This window comes from Gallus gallus, chromosome 1 (genome assembly GCF_016699485.2).
Source record: "Gallus gallus isolate bGalGal1 chromosome 1, bGalGal1.mat.broiler.GRCg7b, whole genome shotgun sequence".
Taxonomy (NCBI): Eukaryota; Metazoa; Chordata; class Aves; order Galliformes; family Phasianidae; genus Gallus; species Gallus gallus.
This window is the reverse complement of record NC_052532.1, coordinates 98,539,972-98,567,387: the sequence shown is the minus strand read 5'-3', so window position 1 is coordinate 98,567,387 and position 27,416 is coordinate 98,539,972. Positions and strand designations below refer to the sequence as shown.

The 27,416-nt window shown below is 40.6% G+C and overlaps 1 long non-coding RNA gene across 2 annotated transcripts; it reads right to left on the bottom strand.

Annotated features, from left to right (window-relative positions):
- Positions 1–11,736: 11,736 nt before the first annotated feature.
- On the bottom strand, positions 11,737–13,832 carry LOC107055152. 2 transcript variants are annotated; one of them, XR_001470145.4, is made up of 3 exons: positions 13,493–13,832; positions 12,574–12,706; positions 11,737–11,873 (listed from the first exon to the last, which is right to left on the bottom strand). It is a non-coding gene; the product is annotated as an uncharacterized LOC107055152 (long non-coding RNA). The 2 variants fall into 2 exon arrangements; XR_006931386.1 differs by having other exon boundaries at positions 12,574–12,684.
- Between the last annotated feature and the right edge of the window lie 13,584 nt (positions 13,833–27,416).

The window sequence follows — 27,416 nt, the reverse complement described above, 5'->3', positions numbered from 1 at the left end:
GCAGGCATCTTGTTAAACTAGGGAGAGGCAAGTAGTGAACTAGGTGTGAAGATGCACTGTGATGTTTATGAGAGACAGATTATGAAAAGGGTGTTCAAATTACAGAATCCATAATATCTGGCAGAGAGTTCAGAGGTTATAATTCCACATTCTTGGTTCATTTCTTAAAGAACACAAGTAGATGATGGGGAGGAGAACCTTCCCCTTGTGTAACACTCTTCTTTTCTGTGTAAATATGAATTGGTTCTGCAAGAAAACATATACACACACAGTATTTGGATTTGATCATAGAATTATTAAAGTTACAGCAGATGTAATGCTTACCTGATATGCTTGGTCATTACATCCTCACTGTATGTCTCCTTAATGGTAATTCCTATAAATCCGAGCCATAACTTGGCTTGAATGATGACCTCAGGGTTTAGCAATGAGGTGTACATGGGCTTGGGATTCAGAGGAGCCAATACTCCATCTGCTCCTAGAATCATATCATATCATAGAATGGCCTGGGTTGAAAAGGACCACAATGATCATGGAGTTTCAACCCTTCTGCTATGTGCAGGGTCACCAACCACTAGTCCAGGCTGCCCAGAGCCACATCCAGCCTGGCCTTGAATGCCTCCAGGGATGGGGCATCCACAACCTCCTTGGGCAACCTGTTCCAGTGCGTCACCACCCTCTGTGTGAAAAACTTCCTCCTAATATCCAACCTAAACCTCCCCTGTCCCAGTTTAAAACCATTCCCCCTTGTCCTGTCACTATCCACCCTTGTAAACAGCTGCTCCCCTTCCTGTTTATACGCTCCCTTCAAGTATTGGAAGGCCACAATGATGTCTCTTTGGAGCTTTCTCTTCTCCAAACTAAACAATCCCAGTTCCCTCAACCTTTCCTCATAGGAGAGGTGCTCCAGCCCTCTGATCATCTTAGTGTCCTGTTCCTTATATGTGGCTGGGGATTGCCTTTTGAAAAGCATCAGCTTCATGCTGATTGAAATTACTTAGGGGGTAAATATCCTTCAGGGAAGGAACCTGGATCCTGCCACCCTTTCTATGGACCACAGTGAATTTCTGCTCTTTAAAGACAGCAGTACACATTGTTGGCACAGCTGCTTTCTAGTCCTCAAAGGTGTAATGCAAGGGCATGATAAATATGCATGAATGGTATGTATAGAAGGCTGACAATATTTTGGGGGACAGAAGAAGATGTAAATAAATGGGTTTCTACAGGGCAGATATATACGTGATTTGCTGGGTTGAGGGGGGATACGGCTGAGGAAATAATGCTCCCTGGGGTTTTGGTTTGTTTGTTTGTTTGTTGAAAGAAAAATAAAGCTGTTGTTTTGGCCTAATTATCTGAATTTCAAGAGTTGTACACCATCTGAAGAGTAACTTATTAGGAAAACAAGGAGTACTTTTCCTTTGCTTGAAATCAGTCTCCCCAGATATCCAGCTGTTGTGTATGTAGAGCCAAAAAGAGCAGATGTGGGAAGAAAAGAAACTGGAGAACGTATCATAAAATAGATTATCCCATACTCGGAAACATGCTCCTCACATCTGCTTTTGTCTGCTCGATACGTAGCCATCCCCAATTTAGATTATACCTCTGAGTGGATAGAGGTAAGTTCAGGCACACTTCGGGATGGTCTGATCTCATCTCCGATACCTTTATTTTTATATACATACTGAAGCTTTTATTTTTATACACATACACCTCTGAAGATGGTCCCCTCTGTGATGCTCTGAAATGTTAAATCAGGCAAAGCAGCATAACTTCAGCACACAAACTGCTGCCTCACCTCAGCGACTGCGTGGCTCTGCTCTGTCTGTTCTGTAAGGTACAGCGCCACTTTTACTGGGTAGTAAAGAAGAAAGGGAGGGACAAGCAAATTACAGCAGTGCAGCCGCTGGTGCTTTGTAGCTTTTATGGGGCTGCTGTGCCTGGCTGCAAAGGGACTCTGCTGCATTTCATTTTACAGCATCCACTTTGCGTCCCGCTTTACTGCAGAATTTTAAGGAGTGTTATTCTGTTATCAATGTTGTTCATGAATTACAGTTTTAATTGATGTAGACCTCATGTGGGGAAGAGAGCTTCTGATGTCTGTGTACGTCGTTGTTATAATTTTTGGTGCTTTTCTGTAGTAAATCTACTCTTACACTTCTGACAGTGCAGTTGGAGCAACTGAACGAACTGACTATATTGTAGATTCATACTGGTCTTTCAAAAAGCAAATACATATACATTTCCAAGGGATCACTCTAATAATTGTTAACTTCTACTGGTAGCTGAAATGGCTCTGAGCTTTAATTATATTAATGCTTTTTTATGTATGGAGTCTGGTCTTTGATACCCAGGACATTCCTGGCAGCTAATGGTAGCTCAAAAAATTCAGGATCTGCCCCTGTATAATTAACTTCTCTACTTCCCAAAAATGAAAAGAAATAATTGGTTTTACCTTATTTACCCTCTTGGAATGCCTAAAACAAACAAACATGCAGAAAAACAACCCCCCCTTAAAACCCTCCTACAGCTCAGTAGGAGGCATAATACAGATTTGCTTCATGTAGTAACCCCTTTGATTTCTTTTTCTTTCATGTGTGGAACTGTCGTTTATAATTCTGGTATTTGTTTGCACGTCTCTGAGAGCAGTGTTTACTCCCAGGAATTGTTTTGTGATGGCTGATTGCCCCAAATCAAGGATGGCTGGGTAACCTTGCCTTTAGCTAAAATAGCTCGGTGGTATTTTTTAGCAGACAAAGCACACTTATTGATAGAATATAAAAATTAAATATATTTCTCCCTGCATAGGAAATAAAACGAAATCTGACCTTCAATAATAGTTTGTAACGTAGCATTCCCTGGCTTGTTCAGAAATCTGATTCTTTGGTTCAAATGGAAACTAAAAATTCATTTGCTTCTAGTGCTTCCCTACTTACAGTGTATTTAGGGACCCAGCAGAGTAACGTTAACTTGGAGGACAAAGACCTGATAAAAAACGTGGCTTCCAGTTTACTCACCCAAAATAAAAAAAAAATTGAAGATTTCCCCAGGCATGTTATTAAAAGTGACAACTGCCAGAGATGTGACTGCTGTCATCATCTTGATATACGTTACTTAATCATCCTCTGGGATATCCTACACTTATACCAAAGACTGTTCTAAGCCAAACGCTTGGATAGAAACCTTTATTGAGCCCCTGGAGACCATAAAAAACAGAGGGAGATTTTGCTGTTGGACCCTTCTCTAATTTCGTCATGCACATGTGAGCTCCTTGCAGATGTGTTAAATTACCACGTCAGCCTGGTCACTTCTATATTCTATGACTGTTCTTTTATATGAAAAGTTAATACTGATGCATCACAAAAAACATCTTTCTGTTCAGCTGAGCTTTTGTGCAGTTTGGGAATCTAATAAGTGTGGGAAAAATGTAGTCCTATAAAATGTAACAGCTGATCCCCTATAAGTTTGTGCTGAACATGTGCATTTTCTTGAGTCTTACTAATTAGCACTGTATGTTTACGTCTTGTCTTTCTTCTGCCCTACCATCATTAAAAGTACAAAAGTTGGTCAGACACAATATTGTTGTATTGTGTTGTATATATATCAAGATACGTAATACATATATATGGTTCCAGTATTCAGGTTGTGTCAGTGTCTCTCTGCGGAACATCTCAGGGGATGAGAACTGTGCACACTGAGTGGCTGTCCCTTCCCCTTCTTTTTCCCTTTTGATTTCATTTCTCTTGCTGGAAGGGAGTATCTGGGGGTCCCAAGAATTTGGGCTATTTGAATTAATGACGCTGACAGCATTATCTTTTATATTGACAGTGACTATATACATGTAACTTAAATCTTCAGCATACTTATGACCTGAGCTAGAGGGGCTGGGGATTTGGGTTTCTTTTGTTTTTGGTATTATCCTGCTGTATGTATCAGCTGAATTTTCTTCCCGCTTGGATTATTCCTTCTTTAAAATTGGAAAGCTAGTCTGAGACTCTCCTGATCTGAATTTTCATGTCTTGTATTCAAACTTCCTTCCAGGTAGCGGTTCCTAGTTGTCCTGACCCCTGGTGCCTCCGGAACATGCTTGTCTCTGCTCTGCAGGCGCAGGGAACAGTCGGCGACTGCTCCCAGACTCCCTGGGTGCTCTCTGAAACCTGCCATGATGAATAGCCTGAGCTTCTGCTTGTGGTGACCTTAGGTAACTCCGGGTTCTTCTGGGTTTTAGAGCGGCTTATGGAGACTCTGGGTCCTGCTTTAGGCAGTAGCTGATCCATCATAAAGTTGCCATTAGTTCAGACCTGTGGAACTGCATCTATATGACAGACTCAGGCAGGTCTATCCTGCTCGGGGTGTAGGGATCCAAGCTGTCTGACCAGCGCAGACACAGCTGAAACTTCTTACTGCAGAAGTTTACTGGTAACTGTTCAGTGACAGTGGAAAACAAAGGGCAGAGGACACAATGGAAAGGCTTGGTTCTGGCTTGTTCCTCCATTGGGTGAAGATGGTAGATCAGTATTCTTGTATCAGGAAGGGGCTATGTTGGTGTCATTTTAGTCCGTAGACTGCTTGCTGAAAGGAATTATCTGGAGAACTGGTGTTGATGCTGGGACAGCCTGAGCTGTCCGGGTAAATTCTCTGCACAACAAACAGGTGCTTGTTTCTGGGGCTGGTTAGCTCCGCTACCCCACCTCTCCTTGTGTGCAAGAGCACACCAAGCCATTGCTGTGCTGGGAGCTTTAGTGAGCATCATTTAACTCTGCAGGATGAGGTACCATTCCAGTTTTTGTCTGGTTGGTTTTGTTTATCCTCCGTGCTTGAGTGCTGGAGATGAGAAATACATGGAGCTTTGCAAAGCATCTCCTGAAATATCTTTCTCACCAGACCCAAGCCTTTCAGATGTTTCCCACTGCATTCCTGTCTACTGGTCATTCCTGTGAAAGCTTCATCCCTCAATCAGTTAAAACCTTTTCCTGGCCTCATGTGTGCTTAACCTCAAACATGTCCTAGCCTAGTACAGGCTAAAGTATGTGTGTATCAGCTTACAGCTGCACGAGTACCCTTCCTTGGGAAGCTGGGGAAAGTCCTCTAAAATGGGGATCTTGATGAGGAAAAATAAAAAAATAAAAAACAATAGGAAACTTCACTGAAGAGGATAACTAACTGTCCTAGTTAATGACCTCTCTGAGAAGCTTATCAAGCAAATACTAAATAGTCTTTGAACTTGCCCTTAACACAGGAATTGATATAGGACTCATCAGTGCTGCAGAATTACAGTATACTACAGGGAATTGTTTATCACTGTGATCCTCAAAAATAGCATGACTGGAATGGTTAGAGGCAAATACCAGCCATTTTGTCCTGGCATGGGCTGGATTTTCAAACACTTTTGAGAAGATGAAAGCTGTATTCTATTTTGTTCTATGGATGTCACCCTTCCTGCTATTATCTCGAAGCATCTTGGAGATAATATTGCATTTAGATTTCAGATTTTTGTAAAAATCATTTTCTGCATTTCCTTATCTCCTTTATTTATTTATTGACTGCACAGGTAAGGTACACCCAAAATGATGTACCTCTTGGCTTGGTTGAGGCCTTGAGGCCTCTTTGGCTCCAGGCTATTTTGTGTGATTTACTGAAATCCATAGGCTAAGCTCTTAACTTTGGTCCTGGTCTTCTTAGAAACTGACCTCAACTTCATATTCCACACGTAACTGAATAGTAATAAAAAGAATATTTCACTCTTAGATCTTGTCTTTGCTCTCAAAGAATCTGAGAAGTTAATTTACTGTTTGCTGAATCCTTCCGCATCTGGAGTGACACTGCTGCTAAACGATATGTGGAGGCAAAATGCTGCTATGCCTGAGGTTCACACTTACATGTGTGAGACACATCATCGCTTCACGCATCATAGCTAGACCATTCCAGCATAAAAATAGAAGGAAAAGGAGAAACTAATTGCAAGAGGCAGCATCAGGAGAGGCGCCATCCTCCTTTCTGAAAATGGAGAATTTTAAGTTCTACCTCCTTCTGTGTGATTACTCATTTGGAGAACAGGTGTTTGCCACGGACTGGGCAGCCTTCCAGCTGTGTGACATTACTGACATGCCCTAATCATCACCCAGATCTGCCTCCGCTTTCTGCCTACATGCTTGAAATGCTCGTTTTGTCAGTTTTTTGCATCAACAGGAGGCTGGAGCCTGTGTGAAAATGAGATGAGCACACCTATAACAAACAAGGCTTGCTATTTTCTTCATTCAGAAGGCTTTCAGTTGAGTTGGCAAAGCCAACAAGGGGCTCCCTGGACTCAGGGATCAAGTTGCAACGTGAAGGTATTTTTTTATTGAGCAGTCCTGGGTTAAATCATCTTCAGCAGCTAAAATAAGACTCATATCTTTTTTCAAAAAGGTAGGTTTCTGAGTGCTTGAGTTCTGGTGAGTGACTCAGGGGGAGATTCCACAGATAATCTTAACATTTCTGTGTGGTCTTGTGAAATGATATCTGTAACCCCTTCCCCCTCCAAGGGGTCAGTACATCATCACGTTGTAGTCCAAGGGTTTTTGGAGGGGTTACAAAAATAACTGCATTACGCTCACTGAAACGTGACCGACTCACTTGGAAATAAAACCTATGCTAAGAAACCATAAGAAACAGATGAGCTATGGCTGTCCCAGATTTTTTGGATGTGCTTTTTGGTCTCCCTTTGCACTTCAAAAGCATTATGTAATTGTCAGAATGAATCAATGAGTTACGCGTATATGGAGAAAGCTAGAACAGAAAGGTTAGGAGCTTGGGAGCAAAACTAAAAGATGAATAGAATTTTTTTCTTCTTCTTTTTTTTTTTCAGTTAGTCCTGCAGTAGATGTACTTGACAGTGTTATGCCTTGTTCTCTTCCCTGTTGTTTCCAGAGAAGGGGAAGCGTCTTGGTCCCCAGCACTACACCATGAGCTAGGGCAGGCTCTCCTTGGAGCAAGGGTACTGGGGTCACAACTCAAATGAGACTCACGGGCCTTGGGTCTGTGGCACAAGAGTAGCAACATACAGTAGTGCAGGGAAAAATAGTGATAAATGTTCAACTCTGGCAGTTGGTTGTGCTTTCAGTGTTCCCTTGAAAAATAAAGGATTGAAAGAGTAGCTAAAGACTGGCATATTTAGGTTTTGTTTTCCTTTTTAAGTACCATTTTTAAGTATCTTGATGGCTCAGGAGCTGCTTCTGAGAGCTCAAATATCACTTGAACAATCAGTGCTCACAGGAAAGGCGCTTTATATTTCCTTCAGTGTTAAAGGACAAGACTACCTGCCTAGCTGGGGAACTGATTAATTGTTGCTTGTCTGTAGTTGTAGAGTTATGGCCTGCTGCCTTTTCATGTTGGCTCCTCTGCCTTGCCTCTCCTATGAGGCCATGAATGTAAGAGGAGGGGAGAATACTTTAGAGTTTATCAGTATGAGGCTGATACACAGTGAAATGCATGTATACAAATATACTTCTCCTTTTTTTAACTGGTCTGCATCCACAAAAAAGCAGATTACAGTAAAGCATGGGGGTAAATCTCTTTATTTTTTTCATAGACAACAGTAGTCATGAAAAGCAGAAAAATTTCCAAAAGGACTGCTTTGCCAAATGTGAAATTTCTATATATATACCAGTGTGAATCCGGTGCTGACATCCCAACAGGGATGGAACAAAATCTTTGTCATCTAATGGTAGTGTTTATACTCTGTTCCCGCAGTAGCTGCTCAATATGTGACTCTGCTGATAAGCATTCATCAAGTTCTCTTCGGCAAAGGTATATGCTGTATTCTCCCTGAGACACAGGAAAACTTTTTTAAAACATTAAGGCTTCTGTGTTCTTAAAAATCTTTAGGTTTTGATGTTTCATATGGAATTCACATAAGACGATCGTATTAAAAGGAAAAGAAAGAACCTTATGGCATAATATTACTTACATGAAAAGACCCTTCAGAACAATCTGGTCCTTCTCCTCTTTGTATGCAAGTCCTATTTTTGCTGTTTACTTTTTCTTACACAGAAAAATCCACTTTTCTTTATTTCTTATCTAGGTTATGTCCCACAGAGCTAGGCTGTGGTCCTGGCTGTGCTGTAAGGTGACATCCAGATGATGATCCCACTGCAGAGTTCAAACTTCCTCAGCTCACAGATATTCTTGGGGACTGATGAAGGCTGTGGGTGGAGAACTGTCCTCCTCCCCTTGCAGCCATTGGCACTGAAGGAAAGCCTCAGTGCCGTTCTTGTGCAGCAAGGCAGGACTGATGGAAACACATGCAGACCTTGTAATGGGACTGTAGATCCATTCCGTGCACTGCTCCTTCAGGCAGATTTGGGAACGAGAGGAGAAACAGGGTCAAAAGGAGGGTGAAGGGATGGATGTAGGAAGCTCTTCCTTCCTTCCACCACCTTTCTTTTTCCTGGGCACTCACAGGATCTTTGTGCCCTCGTGAGCAGAAACTGAAGTAGATGTGGACATCTCATTCTCATCCTTTGGCTGGAGCTGTTCAAGGTTTATTTCCAGCCAGATTTGAGGGCAGTTTTACCCAGAAATGGTAGCGAACTGAAATAAACTTCATGCTCCCTCCAAGCCTTCATACTTTAGCTCTGCAAATATATCTACAAGGCCAGGAGGGCAGGTGTGGGTCAGCAGCCTTTTCCAGTCATGTGAAAGCTGTATGTGCTCTAAAACCACATTTCATTTTTTTTTTTTTTTTTTTTTTTTTTTTTTTTTTTGCCTTGCAGTAGGGTGAGTGATAGGACTGTAATGAGACATATTAACGCCAAACACAGGATTCTCATCAAGTGTCCCCCACTCTGAACTTATCTCTTGCTCTTTATTTTCATATCAATATTTTCTTCTTCTTTGTGTCCTTCTTAGCCTGCTCTCCTTACAGCCCAGCTGGTACTATTCATAATTGGCAGGCCATTCGGGGCTTAGGCAAAAATAGATAGAAATTAAAACATGACTGACTGACCACTCTCTCCCCTGCCTTGCACCTTCTGTAGATCATTCCATGTGTGGAAAATGAGTAGGAAATTATATCATTTGGAGCTGGTAAGGTTTTACATATGCTTTGCAGGGGCATAAATGAGCACAGAGAGTATGTGGCTGGAACTCTAGAAACAGAACCAATCGTTCCTGTTAAGATTTGTGTGACTGTTTAAAGCTTTTTGCCTTGTGTATATTTTGTTCGTTTAAATTATTTATAATGTTAATAATGCATCAATCTTCTATTCTGTCGCAGTAGGACACTATCATAAAAGTTAAAAATTAGGTATGTTATTACTCTATCTGCTAACAAAAGGATACTGATTATTCTAGATAGTGGTATTTGGAAAGTATACTAATAATTTTAGATAGTGACTCACTCAGATAGTGAATTGGAACTGAAAAAGCAGTGGGGGTGTCAGGCTATTACGAGCTCTGTAACAGCAGATGCGGAAACCTCAACAGTGATTTAATAATGGAGAAGACTCTAAAACCATAAAATAAACAGATTACAACAGTCCCTACCTGTAACAAGACTGATGAATGAAATGCTTTTGACATGCTGATTATTAAGATGAACGTGTACTAATTAATCTGTTTAATTATCATCCAGCTTTCAGAAATGACCGTACAGCCTTTAGCTCTATTTAGAAGGGATGATGGTCAGAGAGAAGGCTGCCATAGAGACCCACCCATCCTTACTGCATAGATGAATACTGTGAGGGATAAACCCCAGAACCAGCACTGTACCTGAGGGAGGGTCTGACAGGATCCTACTGAACGCACAGATGAATTCAGGTTGACTTGGTATAACTTGTCTCTCTTCTGAAAAATGGCAAGTTCTGAGAAATGTTCAGCATAATTTTTTTATCTGTTTTATTTATTGTGAAGTGTTTAGACATCTGTACCTAGCTAAAGGAGCAAGCAATTCCTTTTCTAGCAGGAGGTTGACAAAGGAGCCCATGTTAAATATTCTAGATCGTCATCCTGCACAGGGTCAAAGCTCCCCTAAGTCTACATTTTGATAGCACTTCTGCACCAATGGCTTTTCTTAGAACTGACTTCCAATTTCTCTTAAATGCCTTTAGGTCCAGCTGACCCAGGAGAAGGAAGTCTTAAGAATTTGTCCTTCATCCAACTGTTGCAAAAACAAAGTGAAGTACTCAACCCCTGCAAGTAAATTACTGGGTTTGGTATAAATGTCTGCAGACATTACGCTCTTAAAGCAACTGAAAGATGTGTGGCCAGACTTGTTCTGATTCTCCCCTCCCTTCTCCTACGAATTATGGCTCAGAAAAGGATTTGTGGGATGGGCTTTGAATGGCTGTTATCGGAGCTTTCTGTCTTTACATGCACACTTTCTCATACATGCTTGCTGACATATTTGTTATACTCACTGCGTAATTGCTGTTCTGTACTGCATGGAGACCTTGATCTGCCACTGAAGCAACTACAGTTCCTCTGTTGAAAGTAGAAGCTTCTTTTTGAAGACTGACATAAAAGATCCTATTTTGCAGAAGGTAATGGATTTCAAAGCCACAAGGAAAGCTGTCAGTAGGATCAGGCTGAATATTGCCCTAAGGCACGCACATATCTTTTTCTTTTCTTTTTAACTAATTATTACAGACTAAAGCTTCTCAAAACTTGGAATGTGAGGAATATCCTCGAAGTGGATTTGCTGGCAGGGGCTGGTGTAAAGGATCAAAGATGGGTAATAGATTCATTACTGCATGCACCAGCATCAAAGAACCGAGAGTCATGTTATGATGCAGAAATCGGCAACGACGTTTTGATTTGTTGTATAATCTGTTTTGAATGCCTGTCAGAGCTCTGCCGTGACTGGTTTTGTTGAGCAGTGCTTACTGCATAGTTGACTTGTTTATCATGAACTTGAAGGTATATATTCTCCGTTTGGCTTATTTTGAACTGAAAGCCCATTTTAACATGGAGTTGGCTTCATAGTCTTTATTGCAAAGGATGATGGAAGTTTGAAGATATGTGCACTTTTTATGGAAAATGAGGGTCCAGTGTGTTTGACAGTAATTCTTTTTACTTGTTTGGAGAGTGTACTGAGTATGATAGATTATTGGACTGAAACAAAGGATGAAGAAGGAATTAGTGTCTGGTGGGGCTCTGTTGTTAAGTTGATGACTGACTTGTTTTGGGACTTGGCTTCTTTTCAGTGTTTCTGATGCTGGGGAAACAGTTTTAAATAGTTTCTCTCTAGGTTTGTGCTTAGTGTTCAAGCATGCAGCAACGTTTTGAAAGGCAGCTGTAATCCAAGCACTTAATAGGATAAACCAGAATGGAGATAGTACAACCTGAAGAACTCTCGCAGAGGAGAGGGGGAGGGATGTGAGAAAATGGACAAACTAGAAAAAATGCAATGCAATAACTCCTATGTGTTCCTCATCACTGTGTTCTGCTTTTTCTGCCTTTTAAGTTGGTTGCTCTAGGTCCTGGTAAACCTATTGGCTTGATTCCTGCTTTTCCTGAGTGCTAGGATGCTTGCAAAAACTATGTTAAGGGCATGAGAGATGGGGAAAATATCTCCATATTTTTTGGTAGTGGGTAAATACCTGAAGTGACTCCAAGCAAAACACCTTGTAGACTCATCAGTTCACTGCCACACCTGAACTAATTAGCCTCATTCAGACTGTTTTATTTACTGTGAGGAAGTCACCAGAAATTTTTATCTCTGTGTGGGAAAATGTTTAAAATATTCAAGTGACACTTTTCTTGGAATTATTGTCATCTTTATTCTGTTAAGAGCAAAGTGATAATTGTAATTTTTGTAAATTGTTTGTACACTTGCTTTTTATACATTAAACAATTTATGGTGTTTTACCATGGTCTTATAAATAGGAAACAGCAGCCTAAAGAAAGAAGAGAGACGCTGATTAGAGAATGATAGAAATACAAATTTAAAACAGCCACAGTAGGGCAGAAAATTCAAGCACGAAAAAGCGCATCCCTTTTATTACAACCTAAGTCTTAATTACATAAGCTAAGTCTTTTATTACATCCCAGGTTTAATTGCAGAAAACAGGGGATGGGAAACCTAAGGCTTCACAGCCATATTTGTCAGAAGCTCTGGAATGAGATTCCTGTTAGGGGAGAAAGTAGGAAGTAAGCTCTCATGAGGAACGCCTAAGAGAGATCAGGACATTCTGCCTTGACTGAGGGGAGAAGAGGATCTCCTACCAGACAGGACCAGACAGCAGCACATCAGCGAGTGCAGGCCAGAGCTGACTGTTAAGTATGATCCGATGGAGTGTTTTGCTGATTTCTCATTTTGTTTATTTCCTTACTTTCATCAAAGACTAAGCATGATTTGTTTTTTGTTTTTTTTTTTTTTTGTAATTCTGTCTGATAAATGTAGCCTTCAAATAATCTGGCCGAATTATTTGTAACAGGATGAAGCCTGCTAAACTGTGAATGGCCTTTTTATTTTTTTTATAATGGTACTTTTATTTTTGGGGTGCATTGGTAGCATTGAATGCCAATTTACAGAAGGAATCTCTTCTGTTTTTGGTTGGATTTTGCTGCTGGTTTGTGGGCCATGGGAATTCTTACCTTTTTGGCTTCAGAACCCCTTATTCCATCCCTGACCCAATCCTTGCTCTGAGTATGCGTACAAGCAGTGTTCATCTGCAGGTGGGAATTCATGGTTGAGCAGTCTTAGGCCTTGGGAAAGAACAAAGAGGTCCTAGTAATTAAAAAAAAACAAACAAACAGTTTTTCAAAGCCTTAATAATGTAGGTTTTTGAATTTACAGGGCATGGGATTACAAAAGGGCACAGAATACAACTCTTGTCTTCTGAATATTCTTAAATAACATCAGTATTCCTCTTCTATGGGTGAGGTCTCTCTCCTGCATAAGATTTTCTCCACAACTGGCTTCTGCAGGCAGCACCTTTTTGCTATGATTTCTCCCCAGTCTCCCCATGCTGGCTACTGAGGGACATGGCCTACCTCAGCTAGAGTATAAGGCTTGTGATCAGCCCTTCTAGTTTCCTATACTGAATCCTGGCCTTCATTCATTGTCCAAGTTTATTTTCTTTGTCTCTAAATCCACTGGATTGCCAGCTAGTATGGACTGAATCTGTTAGAAGAACAGATTCACTAAGTCTGAATAATGAATGCACCCCTTTTCCCCCTCAGCTTAGTATGAAGAAAAACAGAGGGCTTAAATGCACGTTAACTGAAAGTAGATTCCTTAGAATTTCAAGGATAAGGTTGTTATGTCTGTTGTGGGTCTTGTGCATGTGTGACTTGTGGATATTGTCCTCTAACAGTCTTCATTTTATATTTTGAATTCTTGCTTCAAACATGGCAATCCTATAGAATTTCTGAATAAAGTCATTAAGCATTTTGTTTGATTATCAATATTTTCTAATTACATTCTTTAAAATCCTTGGCTGTTTTATTGGAAGTTAAAAGAAGTGTCTATATCTCACAAAAAGGAGTGAGCTATAGAGGTGATTAGACTTACCTCTTCATACTTCTTTTAAAAAGCATCAGGGTCCAAGTTCAGGGAAGAATAGGAGAGAGTCAGGAGGTAGACTTCATTCCTCAGCCTAGCTGATTGGGCTGCTTTACTGTTCCCCAAGATGAAGTGCCTATGAGCTGGATTTGGAAAACTTCACAGAATCTCAGAATGGTTGGTTTGGGAAGGAACCTTTGGAGGCCATCTAGTCCAGCCTTCTTTTTCATTGTTCAAGCAGGGACACCTAATGCAGGCATCTCAGAACTATGTCTGGGCAGCTTTTGAATATCTTCAAGGAGACAGTATCTCTGGGCCTCCTCCTTCAGTGCTCTGTCACCTGCACTGTAAAGAAGCACTTCCTGATGTTCAGGGGAAACCTCCTGTTCCAGTTTGTGCCTGCTGCCTCCTGTCCTGGCACTGGGCACCACTGAAAAGAATTTTCTTTGCACCCTCTCATCAGACTTCATTCCATACGCCAAAGCTTCCTCTGGATGCTTTCCCTCTGCTGCTTCCAATGCAATTTTTATAGAGGTTATTTGTGGTCTCCTTTTGTAGCACCTTGTATAAGGAAGTCCAGAAGGTCACAGGGAGAGACCAATGAGTGACTCAGAAAAACAGTGTATGTGGAAATGGGAGATCTCTACCTTGTGGTTTGCCATGGACTCAGTCCCCAGCTGAGAGGAGCATTGGATGACTGTCCAAGCTACTCCATTCCCAGCTGACCTAATGAGGTCAAAAGCTTGCTTGCTTTATTCCCAACTGCCAGTAAAGAGAAGAGTTTGTCTCTGCCATCTACTAGTCATCACTGCCATCTACTCCAATTCAGAGAAAAGCTGGAATCTCTACCCGTACAGCACCAAAGTTAGGTTATTGGTTTATTATGGATAAAGAAAATGAGAAATCCTTCTGTGCTCATATTACACAATTTCCACTTCTGCGTTACAAAATGTATCTGCAACTGCAGCATGGTGAAACCTACGCGGTTCTCTCATATTTGAAGGTTTCTGCTTTTTTTTTTTTTTTTTTTTTTTTGTATTGGAATGTATCATTTTACCCTCAGCACAATACCTGTTTGCCAGAAATCATAAAAAGCCATCCGGTATTCACCCTGTGAAAGAGGTGTGGAGAGAGCTTCTGTGTCCTCCCAGGCTGGGGCACAAAGCAGGACTGGCTGACACATTTGAGAAACAAGGCAGTGTTTCCATGTCTCTGTCTCCTTTGCATAATCTGTAATATCTGAATTAAGTTTCATGACATATTAACACTTTGAAGCTGAGCCTAATATACTGTGTTGTATAATACATTATGCATGACTTGGGCATCAGTTGTGCTGGAGCTTCAGCAGCTACAGACTTGAGAATGTCTCTTTCAGTGACAAAAATCTTAAATAACACTGAAATCAAATTCTGTTGGCATCATTTTATTTTGTATTCCTTGTCCCATTACAACCGCTCTTACTTACAAACTCATGTTCAAGCCATCTAACTTCCTCTTCTCTCCTCCATGTACTTGTCATAAAGTACCCGTTCCACATCTTTCATATTACAAATATCCCCATGGTGCTGCATGGTAATTTTAGTTTGTAACATCAGAAGTGTTAGGATTATGTTAGCTTTGCTGAGCCTGAGCACTATGATGTGAAAAAGAACAATGATGAACATTAACACTTATAATAACGATGAGCTACAAAGAAGAGTAAGAAGCAAAAAGAGGAAAACAAACCATGCCATGTTTTTTTTTTTTTTCTCGTATATTCATATTTCATGCTTCTAAGCACAGCTAATATATAATTTTTTTTAATGTATCTGATGTAGTCTTGTAAACTATACATTAGTCTGACATTGGATATAGTATATATATAGGCAAACATGCAGTCAGAGTTTTATTGGTCTTAATACAACTCATCTGAAGCCCGATTACTTTGTTTCAAAATTAAAATCTCAGAACATATTAATTATGGAGGCATCCCCAGACAACATGCTTGTCTATGGGGGATTTCTGCCCTTAACTCTGATTAGTGTTAATAGGAGCCATCCATGTAAACTCCTAGAGGATCAGAAAGATAAATCGTTTTCTGCTAGTTATATTTTTATTTTTGGGTGTAGAACAATATTAAAGTGTTCTGGAAGTGATTTGGTAGAGGACTCGATAATGCTAGTCTGAAACCTTACCTGGCTGTGGCGGATTCTGGCTCCAATAAATGTATTAAAATACCGTATATTTTCAACATTATATATAAAGTGACTTGTTGTTGCTAGTTTGTTTTTATTTATTTATTTTTTTAACCTTAATTATGACATTAGGGCATATCTTTTTTTCTGGAAGTTCTGGGGTGAGGACTGCTAGCAGTACATAAATAATGTCTACGTGACCTGGCATTGTTTGCACTAATTAACCACTTGTTATGATTCTCCCACCTCAGGAAGACCATCTACTTTGGAATGAGCAACAGGAACAATTATCAGAGAGTGAGGTTGCTTATGCTAGAAGTTAGATAAACTTAAAAGTTATTGGACTTCTGTTGACTGAGGCTTCTGGGATCTAGTGTAAGCTAAGCATGCAATAATTAAAATAGTTTCTTAGTGATGTAGAATTCATGGCATCTTTTGATAATTCATCTCAGTAGCTAATTATACTTAAAACACTGCTTTTTATCTCCAGATTGAACTTGCAAATATTGAATTCTGTTGCATGTCTGCCCACTAATTTATAGTCTTCTGAAATATCTTCCTGTCTAGTCCCTTAAAGATTATAATCTTCTCTTTGAAGCAAAATACTTTTTGTTCAATGTCTTGTTGAAAGGAGACTTCTCTTTTTCCAGAGCTAAATCATTCTTGTTGCTCTTCTCTGCACTCCTTCCAAGTTTGTTTATTTATTTATTTTAATTAAAGGTATTGTAGTTTCCTAAAGGCCTATCTGCCTTGTTCACAGAGATGTTATGTTTTGCTTGACTTCAATCAGATTCACATCTGTGACTGTCTCCAGCCACGCAAATGGCACACGTCTTTGTTCTTGCCTTCACAAAGGTCCAATGCCCTTGATGAAGGGATGCAAAAAGCAGGTAACTGTTAGCCAGAATCTACTGAAGGGCTTTATTGTTTAATATCAGTCATTCAGAAACTGTACCCAGAAATAGAATAGGATCTGTTCCAAATGTTCGTGTCTATTCTTAGCAACAGCTAAACCTCATGATCATCATGGTAGACCCATGTGATGGGAGGGCAGCATTGCAGGGGTGAGGTGAGAAGGCGTGTGCAGTGTGAATGAGGCCACCTTAAGGAGAGGAGACCATGACTACTAGTCTGAAACAGCAAAACAATAAGGCGTAACATTCTCGTAGTTATGCCAGCTGCTCTGCAGCCACAGAAAGGCTAGTGGTGCTGCTATCAAGAACAATATCAGCACAAGAAAAGTAATTCTGCCAAATTTTGTCAGTCCACTCTCTGCAGAGTATGCAAATCAAACTCTGGGATTAGATGAGTGATGATGCTTTCAAACTGGTGAACTGAAGTTTGTGGGTAAACAAAGAGATCCAAATAGGCAGTCATGGGCTTTGCACAAGGAAGATCAGAAACTGCACAGTCCCAGTGCCAGTTTCATGAAAGGGAACAGTTCAAATTCTCGTGACTCAATTCATTCTTTTCCCTCCTGTCTTTCTACAGTAATTGGAAGTTCCTTTTTTTTGTATCGTTCTGTTAACAAAAAGGAAGGAAAGCTGGGTGGGGAATATGAAAGGAAAAAAAGGGGAAGAAAAGCTGACCACCGAGGAATGGAAAATAATTCACATTGAAAAGGTGGTGCTGATGAAAAATAGAATAGTGTTACTGTGATCCCTCTGTCTGTGGATAAATTCTTTCAAACAGGCTGTAACAAATGCTTCTTTGCAGCCAAAGGCAATATAATTCTAGTATTTGTTTTACTTGAGTCGTATTTGAAAAATTGTTCAGGAAACATTTATTTTCTTCATCTTCTTTCCACACCATATTATTGTGACAGGAAACATACAGCATTGCATTGACAGTATCTTCTAATATATTTCTGTTCCTAGGTAACATGCATATGTACATCTTCTGCTTTTACTTGTGGCACAAAGTATAGTACTTTGCCCCTCGATTGAGGTCTTCACTTCTGTTTCTGTTCCTGATCAAACCTTTATGTCAGTAAAGGCTAACAAATGGGTGGCTCACAAGTGGAAGGCACACGTGGCCTTGGATAATTTCTGTATGGATGTGCTGCACTGTTTGCATGTTGGCGTACTTATGGTAACATACACAGGAGCCATGCATGGATACTGCTCCAAAGTCAAAGCATCAGCAAAAAGCTTTACACCTTTAAAACAGCTGCAGCAGGCCTTTGAGATCCCGTAACACCTTCTTAAAGTAAGGCTAGTCTCTGTGAGAGGGCAGACACTTTCCTACTACTATTTTATTTTTATCTTATTTGTTTAATAAAGTTAAATGTTGCTGTAGGCTGATTGGCTTTGGTATCATCTCAAGAAGTGATCTCTGTAAAGGCAGGCCCCAGAATATTGCCTGCTTTCCATAATTGCTTCTGCTTGTTACAACTGAGTCATTCAGAAGAGCGTGCAGAACAAGTGTCCATGGTATTCAGAAGGTGCACAAAGTCTAACATTTGTTGTTTGTTTCTACTTTTTAATAGTTAATGTAACCCTATCAAGCTGGGTGGTGGGCTTTGGGCGGGGAGAGTGGGAGGAACCCCACGCCGCGCTTTAAAGCTTCACTAACAAAGAACTTTACTCAAGGAGGAGACGTTAATAAGTAATGAAACAAAGGCTCTGTTATAGAGATTAAATGTGCATGTGTCCAAGTACAAAGTTCGTGTGGCAAAGTGCAGCTGTTGCTCCGCTCATGGCCCTCCACAGCCTCCGGACCTCGGGTTCAGAGTCTGCCTGCCTTCCTGTCACAGGGCTGGCTGGGGCACGGCCCGGACGAAGTTCGAAGTTCAGTGTCTGGAGGCCTGCTGGCTCTGTCTGCTCACTGTCTGGCACCACCCGAGATGAGCACCGGTTGTTTTAAGATTAAAAGCACAGTCAACAAAAACTTCCCGTTCTTGTTCGGATGTGTCAGAATTCTTTAAAGGAGGAACATTTTGGGAAGGAGTGGCTGAATTGTTTAAAAATAATGTGCTGTACAATAGACTGACCTAAACAAAACCCACCGAAGGAACGTTAGTAGAATGAGGCAGACAGGAAAAAGTGCCTGTTTTCATTCTTCTTCCTCCCGAGATTTCTTTACATGAGATAAAATGAAGCAAAACATCTAATTCTCTGTACATAAAGAGACAAAGCTAAACTCTCTTTAAAAGTTCTATTTTATTCAATTTTTAAAAGGGAATCTGTTTATCCATGGGTTTCCTTCATGTCATGGTGTGTTGCACTCTGTGGGGGTGAAGAGAACATGGTATCCAGAGATACTGTGCTTTCAAATCCCCCCTTTTCTTCCTCCTCCTCCAAAGCCTTTTGGTGGAGCTAACCCAACTTTCTCATTCAGAAGGACTAGATAGGCCCACTTACAAAACACACCTGTGCAGTTTTTTTCAGGGATCATAGAATACCTTGGGTTGGAAGGGAGCTCAGCCCCAACCCCTGCCATGGGCAGGGTTGTCCCCCAGAAGCTCAGGCTGCCCAGGGCCCCATCCAGCCTGGCCTTGAGCACCTCCAGGGATGGGGCACCACAGCTTCTCTGGGCAGCTGTGCCAGCACCTCACCACCCTCTGAGGAAGGAACTTTCTCCTAACATCTAATCTGAACCTCCCCTCCTTCGGTTAAAAACCATTCCCCTTTGTCTTATCGCTACTGATTCATGTGAAAAATTGATTTCTCCCCTGTTTATAATCTCCCTTTAAATACTGGAAGACTGCAATGAGAACTCCCCGGAGCCTTCTCTTCTCCAGGCTGGGCAAGCCCAACTCCCTCAGTCTGACTCTGTAGGAGAGGTTTTTGATTAGTCGTGGTCATATCAAAGGCTCTTCTACTCAAGCACATTGTGAGTGAGAATGGAAACCTCAGCACTGACACCTGAGAGCAAAGGTCGATACAAATACTCAAGAAGGAATTTGTATTTCAGGCAATGCTGTAGCTGTATTGCAGATGGAGAAAAGTCACCTATCTGCTGCCATGTCCTTTCTCAAGGAAAGGATGGAAAAGGTGGTAAACTGTGTCATCAGTGCTCAGTGCCCATGGCATGTTGTAGGCCTGAGCAGACTGCTGCTGTCTCACTGCCCTGAAAGGAACATGGATATTCAGAAAGCTTTCTCTGACAGCAGAGGTTAGCCCTGTTTGTATCCTAGCTTCTGTTTCTCTGGGTTCAGTACATGTAACCGTTGAGAACCACAATTAAAACTAGGACACAAGGAAGGACAAGCGTAGCCAGAAACATTATTTCTGCACTAAAAAACTTTTGTTTAGATATTAAGAAGTTCTTCCTTTCCTGCAAATGTTCAGAAGTCTATCAAATACCACAGGACAGAGGAGCCTTCCACTGATGAGTTACTCCTAACCTTCTATTATTTCTCCAGGTCTAACCTTCCTCTTTTGAACAATTAATTGAAGTTAATTGGAGGCAAAACATTTTCTGATGATTAAGAGCCCAGGGTGCTACAGATAACACTCCAGACTGAGCGTTGCAAGGTTTCAGATGGGCATATGAGCTTAGTGGTGATATTACCTCCTATCCTGGACCTTCCTCCAACATTTAGCAGTATTTTTGTCAAGGAAGGATATGTAGAAGGAGAAACAACAGGAACTGCACCTCTGCTGTTTCATTCCTATCCTGGGATAAGGAAACTTAGTGTTTGTTTTTTTTTTTTCCCTATTACCTTGTTGTCTCCATACAACAACTATAGCGAACAAATTGAGATCTGAGACTCATAGTAAGTAGGGACTCTTGTGGTACATATCCGTAATTAGTTTGGTCTGCATTGATACATATCCTTGACATAGCAGCACCTGTGAGTAATGATTTCTGTGGCTGCTACTGCCAAATTTTCACCCTATTCCATTTGTCACATCTTTGGCATCTCTTTGCTAGACTTATTATACCTGGCCTTGAATTCTCTGTTTACTAAGAAACTCTGACTAGTGTCACTACTCTGCCCAGCACTATAAACTACTGCAAACATGAAAGGTGAGGAGAAGGTGGTGAAATTAACAGGTGTAAAGCATGTATATTGCTCACTGCACTATTAGAAGTCCCTTAGATGACACAGTTCTGCTAGATGGTAACTGCAGATTTGGTCCTTGGCTTGCCTCCTACTAAAAGATGGCCCTATCAGGCTATTACCTACTGTGCAGCGAGTTTCTTTCATTTTTTTTTTTCTCTTGGCATTGGCCACATTTTATTAAAAAATATATTTATAAGGGAAGGTATAATGGGAGGATGAGAAGAGTTTGTATAGCCCTCCAGTTAGAAAGGCTGCACTGACTAGGGCAGTAGCCTGAAGTTTAGGTACATGGTCCAAATCGGGCAAAGTAGAAACTTAGACCAGGTCTGCAAGGTAGCAACTATGCTGGTTGTTGGCTCTGCTGAAGTAGATGGGTGAATGTTTGTGCTTCCTCCTCCCACCACACCACCTCCCAGTTCTCATGACAGTGCTCGTGTCAGTTGGTCTGAAAGAAAGGCTTGAGTTAGAGATATAATAATAAAGAGGAAAATGATTTGCAGCCTGTTTGGTTTAGTTTGGTTAGGTTTTTTGACCTAGTTCTATCTGCTTTTGGTTAAAATTATTTATTTACCTTCTCAGCAGATAGGTAGTTTGAGAATCATTCCATCTGTTGCTGATCTGAAGCAGGAACCAGACCCTGGAGTAGAACTTTGCTGGTACTGGTTGGCTGCAGATCTACTGGAATCTTAGCACTGACAGAGAGGTAGTAGGTAAGTAGAAATCAGAATTTATCCAAGGGGCCGAGGCGCTTAGCGGAGAGGAATACTTTTGCTACTTGCACATCTCCAAAGAAAAATATTCCATGTCAATGGTGTGTGCATGCAAATATTATTTGGATTTTTTTTTCTGTTTTAAAACTTAGTTGCAGTAAGAACATATGGCTATCAGTTGCTTTATTTACAGTTTACACACTGTCTCAACTCTTTCTCACCCCTTCAAGTAAGACTATCAGAAAAGCCCTCCTTCGATTTAGCTTCCCTCTTCTCATTTAAATTCAGATGTCTTAACAAAATAAAGAGGAATTTCCTTTGGCATGAATACTGGTAGAAAACAAACAAGATTAGTGCAAAATAGGATTGGCACAACTGCCCTTGGGGTGCCATGTTCTATTTGTTTCAAATTTGTTGTTGTTGCTCCTGTTCTTGCTCTCCTCTTCAGAAATATTCCTTTCTGCATGTCTTCTGCTATCAATCTTGTCTGCACTCCACGCTGGCGTGGTGGAGCAAGAGGGCTTGTCTGCAGCTGAAGTTTTACTGCTTTATTTTGCTGGCGTAGTGAAGGCAAACCCTCCACCCCCCCCCCCCCCCCCCCTCCTTGCTCCTTTCCCAGTGCAGGTTGTGTTATATCAAGAAGGAGGTACTTGTACGCATACTTACGATGCTTTGTAAAGCAAACTGACGTCTATTGTTCGGTGCTATATTTATGCAGTACAACTGTTTATGCATTAAGACTTTCAATGATGTTAACTACTTAATATAAATATATGTATATATATCTAGGATTTTTAGAAAAGGTACTCTGGTTTAAACATCAAGAAAAATATTTGGGTGTTTCACTGCTTTATACGTTGGTACCAGTGAAACTAATACTTAGAGAACACATATTTACAGAATTAGAAGGAAAGAGGAACTTAAAATTAAGTGGGTCTTGTGAGTATACATGCATCCACTATATAAGACCTTTAACAAACTTCTTCAAAAAACTGTTCAATAGCCCTTCCATTCAGACTGCATTTTTCACTGTTCAGAACCTCATGTTCTCGTGCTTCAGCCCTATTGCACAGCCTATTCTATGTAAAACAATGATTGAAATGTTTCCTTAGAAAAAAAATCCAAAACAAAGTAATCAAATTTGCCTACAACCTGTTAACTAAGGCGTGATATTGGCAAGAGTTCCACATCTCTTTATTTCTTGCCAATGTTAATTCTCCCTTATTCTTCCTTTCTTTCTTGCTGTTGCACTCTGGGATTGATCCTTTGCTCCCCGGAGTGCTCGCTGCTCGACTGTCAGCGTAGTGTTGATCTGTGGAGAATTTTCCAACTTTTTAGACATAACTGGAAATTTATGTGCTAAGTTCAACTCGATATATTACATGACATATCCACGGCAGTGCAGACGCCATCATGGAGACAGAGAGACTAACTGTCTGTCTTGCCAAATATCTCAGCAGTCCTAGGACAGAATAAGCTTCCTAATGCACGGACTGTATGACAACGAGATGTGCTGACTGTTTGATGTATGTGTGTACAAAGTTCCTATTAAAACCCCTGCCTCAGAATGAAAGTTTGATACAGCTGGATATGTACTGTACCGTGCTTCTAACATCTGCTAGAGATGGAAGGGAGAATGCTGGGGCACGTCAGTATGTCATCAGCCTGCTGATGGGCACAGTGGAGACCCAAAGGAGGGAACAAGTGTTTTCCTTTTAACTTATAGGGCATCTGCTTGCACGTGTAGGGTGACTTTCATAATGCAACTTAAACTAACCAGCTAGCTAGCCTTTGTGCATTTACACAAATTATAATATCTTTATATATTCATTGTATTTCAAAACCTTGTACTTTCTTACGCTGAATGAAGAGAATACACTTTGGAAATAAACCATAGCATGATTTGATCTGGCCGAGAGTCTTACAGGTGAGCATTACACAAGCAGCGGGTATTCAGGTTCATAGCTATGGCTAAAATAGCATTTGCTGAAACACACACATAATAATCTCTAGGAATGCATGATGGATTTAAAAATGTGTCTGTTTTTTTATTCATATCCATTTTGTAGAACTAATTTAAATAGTACTTAAATTGTTTTGGTTTATCTGGTTTCAGTTATTGGCTGAAGAAGTGGAGTGAGGAGAAAATAATGGGTTAACTTTAGTGTTAAGATGTATCTTTTTACTTAAAATCTAAACAAAGCAGACAATGCCTTGAATTAAATATAAGCCAATTGATTTTTCATGGATTTCATCTGAGCTTTAGGTCAACGAGACTTTGATTTCTTTTTCAAAATACCAGATCAATTTATGTGAAGGATACGCTGTAGGTTTGAATTTTAGTTTCAGTTCTCTATATTGAATATACTTTCTGTGTGGATGATGGTAGCTTGGAATAGTAGTGATGCAGGGCTTGCTTAGCTTGGCTGGTTGTCACTGTGGCACAGCTATTTACTGGCATAGTAAATGAAACAGGCCAGGGGCACACCCATAGAATAGAGCAAAAAAAATGGAACAACAGCTCAAATTAGCCTGTCATCTCCCTTGTAATAAAATGATGCAGGCAAAAAGGCTTTCATTCCTACATTTCTTCATTTCTGTTTCTTTGTGTAAAATTCAGCAAGTGTTTCTGGGTACAGTAAGTTTGACTTGTATGAAGTAGCTGCTAACGTTTGCACAAAACTAAGCAGAAACTGACCACTGAAGCACAGCACTCCGTGTGTGCAATAAGAGTGTGTGTGTCCTAACTTTATACATTCCCTCTTCATTTAGTAAAAGTAGTTTTCACATAAAGAAAATAAAACAATGCAGCTTAAGCATCTTGTCTCTAATTGTCATTAGATTTTGCTTTTCTGTATTTACATACCACTTTTTCTCCCTAATTTGCTATTGACTTTAGTGGCAAGAAGCTAATGGAAAGAAAGTGGCTCTGAAAAATCTCTCCAGTATTTCTTATGCGTCACTTCAGCTTCTGAGCTGCAAAGCCACTCCAATATTCCAGATTTTAGCCAAGGCAACAGGGCAAAACTCCTTCCATTGAGAAGAAGGGAAAAAAAAAGGAAGCCATGGGACTTGTAATGATCAAGCGGAGATGATAGGACCTTGGCATATGAAAAACCCTCATGTAGTAAATCAAAGCAGGCTGTCCTGAGTGTAGTAATATTTTTATGCTAATAAATTAGTGTCATAAGTGATTTGTCAATAAGATGTAGAATATGCTATGAAGGAAGTCAGACAATATTTTTCTTTCACGTAGGAAAGTAGGGTGAGGTCATAGCAAAATCCTCAACAACATTTATTTGAAGATAGTTGCTGTTTATCTGATTCACAGCATATTTAAATTCTTATCTGTCTTACATACATAAAGCAGATGTAACAGTTTAGAATAGTCAAATGACAACCGTTACGGCAAGGAGCTGCACTGCTGCAGTGGGGAACACATCAGTGCAGGGTCATGGAGCTCTTCTGAAGGAGTGGCTCTAAAATTCAAGAGAATCTCATGGCTCGTTCTACCCTTTCTTCTCAGAGGGATGTGCTTCCCAGCTGCCACTTTCAATTTCTCACTCAGAAGTGCTTGAATTTTGGAGCCAGGTTGGGATGGAATTTGAACTTGGGCCTAGGATGTTGTACTATAGGGCTCAGGACAGCCCTGGATCACTCTGCTACTTGGCTGGTTGGTTGGGGCCATGACGGCCACCTCATCCCATAGTCCCTCCTATGCATACAGGCCATAGTTCTTCATGCTGGTATGTATGCCATCCCTCACGAAAGCTATTGTACAGTAACTTGTATGCCTGCACACCAGTCCCTCCAATTCCAAGTCCTTCTTTATTTGTCTTTTTCATCTGTAGCCATACTTCAGCCCCTTAAATCTAGAAAATGCTGCGTACTGCCCAAGAACAGATGAAACACGTGCTGTTTCCCCTCAACCTGATGCAGTCCAACATGACAGAGACGTATTTCTTTATCCAAATTCTTTTGTTTCCCAAACTACTTTGTTCCACACAGAATGTGCAGCTTTCCCTGAGACAAAAGCACTCCCAAGGAGGCAGAGAGACATTCGGGGCCTGGATTTTTCCTGGTCCTTGCATGAACTGTGAGAAGATGGAGAGTTGCCCACACTCGTGTGCTAGCAGTCCAGTAGTGTAAAGGTGTCTGACTCAGCAGGATGAAGGCATTAGCCCAAGGTAAAGAAAACTTTTCACTGGGGAAATCCAAAGGGGCAGGATTTATTCTTTATCTTTTAATCTGTACTTTTCATGTTGGCCCTATAGTGTACAACTTTCCTCTGCTGCTGCTCCACACAGACAAAATCACAGATGGAAGTCCAATCTGACAATTTGGCATCACTCTCTGCAGTGACAGTCAGCCTTAGGAAGGTCAAAGGCATATCAAAACTCAGAAGATCTATACTAGTGCAACATTATTTTAATTCATTCCTGCTTTTAAGAGATTCTAAAGGTGCATGTTAGTAATTAATTTAAAAGTGGTATGCGGATGTAATGCTCCTGAAACTTGCTGGCTCAGCAGCAGCAGCAGAAAATGGCGGTCTTCTATTATTATCTGTCCAACAGGTATAATACTGAGAAAAGTGCTTCTGTGTCTCTCAACACCCAGTCAGTTTGGGTGGGTAGAAAGCTGGTCTGTTTGCATTATTTTTCCTGGAAAAAAATTCTGCAGTTGCAAGTGTCTTGTTACAGGAAGATACTCTTCTACTGACACTTGTTTTACTGTCCATTTGGATTTTCTTGTAGATATGGGTGGGGTACATGAATGTTAATCTTTTTTTTTTTTTAATCCTGAAAGGTTTTTAAACTTTTCCACCTCACTCTCAGGCCCATAGTACCCCCTCTCCAAATCAGAAGAGCCAAGCTGATTTAACCTAGAATCTGTTATAAGAAATTGTGATGCAGATAAAAGGATTTTTGTATGGACTGAGCATCTGCAAGAGAAAGTCCACTACAGCAGGCTGTCAGATTTGTGAGAACCAAGGGAAAATGCTCTCACTAGCTCACTGTGCCTCCTGGATAATGCAGACTGTGCATCCATCAGCACTGGGCTGGTAGACGGCCGACTCATTTGCAGCATGACTAATGCAGATACATACTGCATGTACTGTTCACGCAGACACATCGGCTGCCTCATCTTCACATTATCCTCTGTATTGTGAACTTGGGATAAAACCTTGTCCTGAAGCAGTAAATCAGGTGCCCAGCAGTTGTGATGCTTTTAAGGAGTTAGCGGGTGTATGACCACCAGTGACTCAGAAATGGGTCTCTGAGGCAGAACCTGACCACATCCTTTCACACATCTTACTGTACATTTTCAGAACCATCTCTGCATTGTGATTGTACTTCTCATAGGTTTCTAATTTCTGTTCGTGATTCCTGGCCGATGCTTATTCCTGTCTCTTGCTGATGACCCTTGGTTTGACTTTCTGGTTCCTGGTTTTTGGCCATGTATATTCGGCTCCTTTCCCAGTTCTGGACATGAGCCCTAACCTTTGGGCTGAATAGCCCATGCTCTAGTCTGTAATCCTAGAAGGCCACCAGGTCATCTGTAGTAGGCTGTACTCTATAATAAATTAAATGTAAAATAGTCAAGATGCTAACTTTTTAGGGCCTTTTTTTTTTTTTTTTTTTTTTTTTTTTTTTTTACAATTACAGCTACCTATTTTTAACCTGGTCCTCCATTGGTATTTTACTAGATTGGTAAATATGACTTCTTTCTTTACTTCTTTCTTTTTCTCTCATGTTGTGCTCAATAGCCATTCTTTCGTTAGGGAGAATATAACCATATATCTGGCAGTAGAGTGAGTGAACAGAACCATCAGCACGTATACAGATTTCAGATTGATGGCTACAAGTCTGATAAGATCCAAAAAGAAAGGCAGTAGTGTCAGAATATTGCAAATTTCTTCTTTTTTTTTTTTTTGGTACATGAAATATTATAAACCTTATTGATATACTGTACACTTAGTCCTCTTTTTCGTCTGGAAGTTCATAATGTCATTTCATCACACACAACACAACATAAAA